The sequence below is a fragment of the Pongo pygmaeus genome, chromosome 1 (genome assembly GCF_028885625.2).
Source record: "Pongo pygmaeus isolate AG05252 chromosome 1, NHGRI_mPonPyg2-v2.0_pri, whole genome shotgun sequence".
NCBI classification, from domain to species: domain Eukaryota; kingdom Metazoa; phylum Chordata; class Mammalia; order Primates; family Hominidae; genus Pongo; species Pongo pygmaeus.
The window spans coordinates 23,328,747-23,334,746 of record NC_072373.2 but is presented as its reverse complement, the minus strand read 5'-3'; positions in this window follow the sequence as shown (position 1 = coordinate 23,334,746).

The following is a 6,000-nucleotide window of genomic DNA, read 5'->3' as shown; positions in this document are numbered from 1 at the left end:
GTGTTTGAGAGCAAAGCCTCAGCAGGTTTGCAACTGGAACCTCCATGCAGCGCACTGTTGATCAGAGTCCACAAAAAGATCTTGTAATAAAAGCCCAACATATTCATTCCTAAGGGTTTTTATCGGTGGTCAGATGAACACACGACTCCATCTCCAGCGGAGCCGTGGAAACGAGGGGAGCTGCCTGGGCAGTTTGGGGCCACCTTCTGTCTGCCAGGCCTCGTGCGATATGATGGACAGTGAGGGCCTGCCCCAGGGCCTTCTACAGAGCCTCAGACATTGGGGGTGTGGGGAGAGTCTGGATCATTGAGGGGACACACATCCAATCCCAGCACAGGAGGGTCCAGGTGGCACCAATGAAAAGCCCACCGGGCATTTTGCCGTCTCCGTCTGTCCCCGCTGTTCCTGCAACTCAGCACGGCACCGCTCTTTTTCTGTTCTCCGAAGCTGCCTCCGGCAGATGGCTGAAACGCCCCTCTGAGCCAGGAGGCATCTGCGCTATGTGCGGGAAGTGGTCGGACTCCCAAGGTCATCTCCTCTCTGGAGTCATTTCCTCTCCTGAGATGACACCTCTGTTCTCAGAGTGTCCTTGATGCTCAGGCACTGCAGGTTCCCTCTCTGCACCCAGGGTCCCAGGACAGGTCCACAGCCCCATCATGGGACTTGGTGAGAATCTGGAGCTGGTGCTCTTCCGGGTCCACTCTGGACAGGGATGAGGAAAGTTGATTGGAGTCTCTGAGGCAGAGAGAGGGAGAGGAGCCAGGCCTCAGGCTTTCCAAACCCTTCTCCTTCTGGTCATTTGAGGTTGGTGGGTAATCCTTGTGCTGCTTCCCTCTCCCGGCTGCTGGCTTTCAGATCATATTTCACTGTTCACTGAGGTTTCTACCAAAGAGTGCCAGGAGAAAAGAGAGATAAAAAATACCAAATCATTTAACGAGATTATCTACTTGCAACTCTAAGTTTAAAAAAAAAAAAATTGGCCAATCGGGAGAATAAAACCTGACCAAAAAGAGTACTGGAAAGATTATAGGTTGATTTCAGTTCTGCCATATTTTACCTTCTGATGTACAATTGAGAAATGGTTGAAAATAAGTTAATACTTGAGTACTGTACACATAGGGTGTTCCAAAGACTCAGACAGAGCAGTTAAATTTCCAGATCCCCTACCAAAGCCCCCAGAGCCTGCTCATGCGGTAGGAAAGTGACTTATGATTATGGAGTCACAGAATTCTAGAAATCCTCTATTCCAGTCTTCGAATCAGGTCGCATATTGGAATCACCCGGGGAGCTTTAAAAACTCCTAATATTGGGGTCCTACCTCCCAGAGACCCAGATTTCTTCCATTTGGGATGCAGCCCGGTGTCCGAATTTTAAAAATGTCCCCAGGAGATTCTGATATGCAGCTAAGTTTGGGAACCACCCCATCTCCTCCTTTGACATATCTGGAAACTGAGGCTCAGAGAGGAAAGGCCTCTCCTGAAGTTACCAAGGCGGCCTTGCGGGCCTCCATCCCTTGGGCCCAGTTTCCTCAGCATGTTGTCACAAGTCCCCTCCTCAGGGAAATGACAGATTCTCATTCCTGATAAGGGCTCTCCTCCCGCATCCCATCCCCCCTCGCGCCCTAGGTGTGACTGATTGGCATGCTAATTCCCCACCGGCATCACCCTCTGGGGGGCTTCACAACTACCTGTCAGCTGACCATTTCCTCTTGCCGCTCCTCCAAGGCTTGAAAAACCCAGGAGAAACTTAATATGGCCCCAAGACCCTTTCATCCCATGGCTGCCTTTCATCTGAGCCTTTGAAAGTGCCGTGAAAACTTTTAACTATCAAAGAACCCCCAGGAAGAAGGCAGCAGGCAAGGACCACTTCCCCATTTCACTGCTGGTAAAACTGAGGCTCTGGGAGAAGCTGACGGTTGCTCCAGGCTGTAAAGCTGCAAATCTTCAGCTCTGCCCTCTGGTTCCTTTTTGAGATAAATCAGTTGAGAGAAACCTGTAGGGGCTGAAAGAACCCCTGCTGAGTCTTCCAGAAAGAGACAGTGAACCAGACAGTTGCTCTTGGGTGGACACTGTCCCTTGTCCTTGACCTTATCCTCTTGAATCTTAGCAACTTGAATGGGTTCCTTGCCTATGCACCCTCAGGAGTTGGGGTTCCAGCTTTTCCTACAACCACTGCCTGAGCAACCACCGTTTGAGCTGGTCACTGAGTTTGCCATTAACATGGAGTCCTGCCCACCAGGAGCTCACAGACCAGATGGGATCCAAGATGAGCACACCTGAAAAAACACTGATTTTGCAGAGCAGTGTGGTGAGATGTGACAGACTGGCAGTGTGAGTGCCTGCCAGGGGCCTGGCCAGGTGGAGGCCATGGACGGCAGGAGGGGCTGTCGACCGAGCTAAAGTGAGTGTCTCCACCTCATGAAATCTGCAGCATCAATAACATCAGCACCAACATTAGTGTAGGAAGAATCACCAAGATACTCCATGAGCAGTGGTTTGTAATGTGTTCATTACTATGCACACGTTAGTTTTGGCTTGTATGGGTAGTAGGGCTATACAGCTTAAAAAATGTAAATATGCCAGGCGCAGTGGCTCACACTTGTCATCCCAGCACTTGGGAGGATCGCTTGAGGCCAGAAGTTGGAGGCGAGCCTGGGCAATATAGTGAGACCTCATCTCTATTAAAAAAAAAAAAATTCAAAGTTAACCAGGCATGGTGGCATGCACCACCTATAGTCCTAGCTACTTGGGAGGCTGAGGTATGAGGATAGCTTGAACCCAGGAGTTGGAGGCTGCAGTGAGCTATGATCACACCACTGCACTCCAGCCTGGGCAATAGAGTGAGACAGTGTCTCAAAAAAAAAGTAACTAGGTAAGCTCATGTGTTCACTGCTGGCACATTTTGCAGATGAGAAAACCGATGCTCAGAGAGGTTAAGGGACTTGCCTGAGGGCCAGCAACTGATGAGGAACTAAAGTGAAGACAGCCGGGCATGGTGGCTCACGCCTGTAATCCCAGCACTATGGGAGGCCGAGGCAGGTGGATCACCTGAGGTTAGGGGTTCAAGACCAGCCTGGGCAACATGACAAAACCCTGTCTCTACTAAAAATACAAAAATTAGCTGGGTGTGGTGGCAGGTACCTGTAGTCCCAGCTACTTGGGAGGCTGAGATCTTGCCACTGCACTCCAGCCTGGGTAACAGAGCAAGACTCCATCTCAAAATAATAATAATAATAATAATAATAATAATAAAATAAAAAATAGGGTGAAGACAAATTCAAGAACCTGCACTATTTGTAGCGTTAGAGTCTTGACCCAGCAAGGGCAGGACCTGTCAGAGCTCATACAGGAGGCCAGCAACAGAGGCACCTTCACCCCCGCACATTTATTCATTTCTGAAGTGTTCACTGGGCTTTATCCAGTACCGCATTCTGGGCCGGGGTTGGAAGTGTGGCAAACAAGGCAGACCCGGCTTCCGACAGCATCCCAGGGATGGCAGCCCATCACACAGGGAATCCAGGTCCACGGAGATGAAGAGTACGCATGGGAGGGCTGATGGTGCCCTGCAGAAGACCTTGACCTGGTCTTGGGGTCTGGGCTCTTTTAGGGTGTCCTCACCCACATTTCCATGTGGGACAGACCTCAAGCCATCTACCTAGCTCAGGTCAGGAACTTTGATGGCCGTGTGGGTGGAAGGGGGAGTCACTTGGACGCACCCATGTGTGAGAGGGTGCCCCTGTCTGGATCTTGGCTGTAGAATGACACCCAGCCACAGTTTAGTATTAGGCCTGAATGGACGCCTGCTGCGAGGAAAACTGTGGGGCTAAACCAGGGAGACTAATTTTAGAGTCTGAGATGGATGCTCACCCAACAACCTCCGCCAGCCCTTCCTCCCCCAGGCCCTGGCTGGCTCAACCCCTTTACCCCTCAGACTTAGGGTGCCTCATGGAGGCCCAAGTAAGAGATGCGAGCTTGTCCTCACACCATGCTCTCCACCACGCCTCATTCTCTTTCTAGGAAGCAGAGGCCTGCTCACGTTCCTGATCTTCTGACTTAATGGCTTTCAAAACTTCTTTGAGTCTAAACAAAGGCTGTCCCAAGTTCCTGGCTCAAGACAGATCTCTCTCAAGGCCCTCCTGGAGTAAATGTAATTATGTTCCTCTCCCACCCTCAGACTCAGCAGGCCTGGCCCAGGTCAAGGCAGACATTATTACAGATTTTGTAGCATCGTAGGTGTACAGCAGACACAGTAATACCAAATATTTGTGCCTTCAAAGAAATTATATTCTGCCTAGGGGAACAAGATTAGTTTACATAAAAACTATACAACAAATTTACATAAATTTACATATGTGTATACACACAGAGAAGGCTTTATTTGAAAGGGTTGATAGTGGCTGCACCAAGATAGATTTATTTATGGGTTTTTTTCTATGGTTTATGTTTGATTTCTCTGTAGTAAGCATAGAACACTTTGTTCTTTGTAGAGACAGGGTCTCCCTTTGTTGCCCAGGCAGTCTTGAACTCCTGGGCTCGAGTGATCCTCTTGCCTCAGCCTCCCAAAGTGTGGGATCACAGGTGTGAGCCATCAAGCCTAGCCTAGCTTATAATATATAAAAATATTACACGAATATATAATATATATAAAATATATATTATATATTATATATACATTAGATATAATATATACATTATATAATATATACATTATATATAATATATACATTATATAATATATACATTATATAATATATACATTATATATTATATATACATTATATATATTATATATACATTATATATACATTATATATTATATATACATTATATATTATATATACATTATATATATTATATATACATTATATATTATATATACATTATATATATTATATATACATTATATATTATATATACATTATATATATTATATATACATTATATATTATATATACATTATATATATTATATATACATTATATATTATATATACATTATATATTATATATACATTATATATTATATATACATTATATATATTATATATACATTATATATTATATATACATTATATATATTATATATACATTATATATATAATAATAAGAGAAAATTTTACAAAAAATAGGACTAGCATAAGCTGGTAGAGAACAGCACACAATTAACAGAGAAACTGTGATGTGGGCAGCTCCGGGCAGAGAATCCTGTGGTTTCCAAGGGAAGGAGGACTTGAACCAGCCGTGCAGCAAGGTGGGTGTGTGGGACTTTGCAGCAGGAGGAGGAACCGTCTTAGGCTAGAGAAGGCACAGGGAGTGGAGAGTAGGGTTTGCGAGGTGAGGAAGGATGGCCTAAAGCAGGGCCAGATGGCTAGGCCCTGGATTTGGTCCACCTTGTTCTCTTTCCAACAACCTGGTGCCTCTTGAGCCGGTTCCCTCCGCCTGGGTCATCCTCCACCCCATGGGGTGCAGGGAGGAAAGGCCACATCTATGAAATCATACATAAAAGGCCTGTCTTTGGTGCCTCTGAGAGCCACTCAGGGACTTCCAGGCTGGGCAGCGCCTGGCAAATCCTCCGTTAGGCCTGCAGGAGGCAATGTAGATAATTTATTTATTTATTTATTTTTTATTTTTTATTTTTTTGAGGCGGAGTCTCGCGCTGTCGCCCAGGCTGGAGTGCAGTGGCGCGATCTCGGCTCACTGCAAGCTCCGCCTCCCGCGTTCACGCCATTCTCCTGCCTCAGCCTCCCGAGTAGCTGAGACTACAGTCACCCTCCACCACGCCCGGCTAATTTTTTTTTGTATTTTTAGTGGAGACGGGGTTTCACCGTGTTAGCCAGGATGATCTCAATCTCCTGACCTCGTGATCCACCCGACTCAGCCTCCCAAAGTGCTGGGATTACAGGCGTGAGCCACCGCACCCGGCCGGCAATGTGGAGAATTTAAAGCAGGTTCTCCTGCTGCAGTGGACCAAGAGTGGTCTACCCAATTGGAAATTTCCCAGG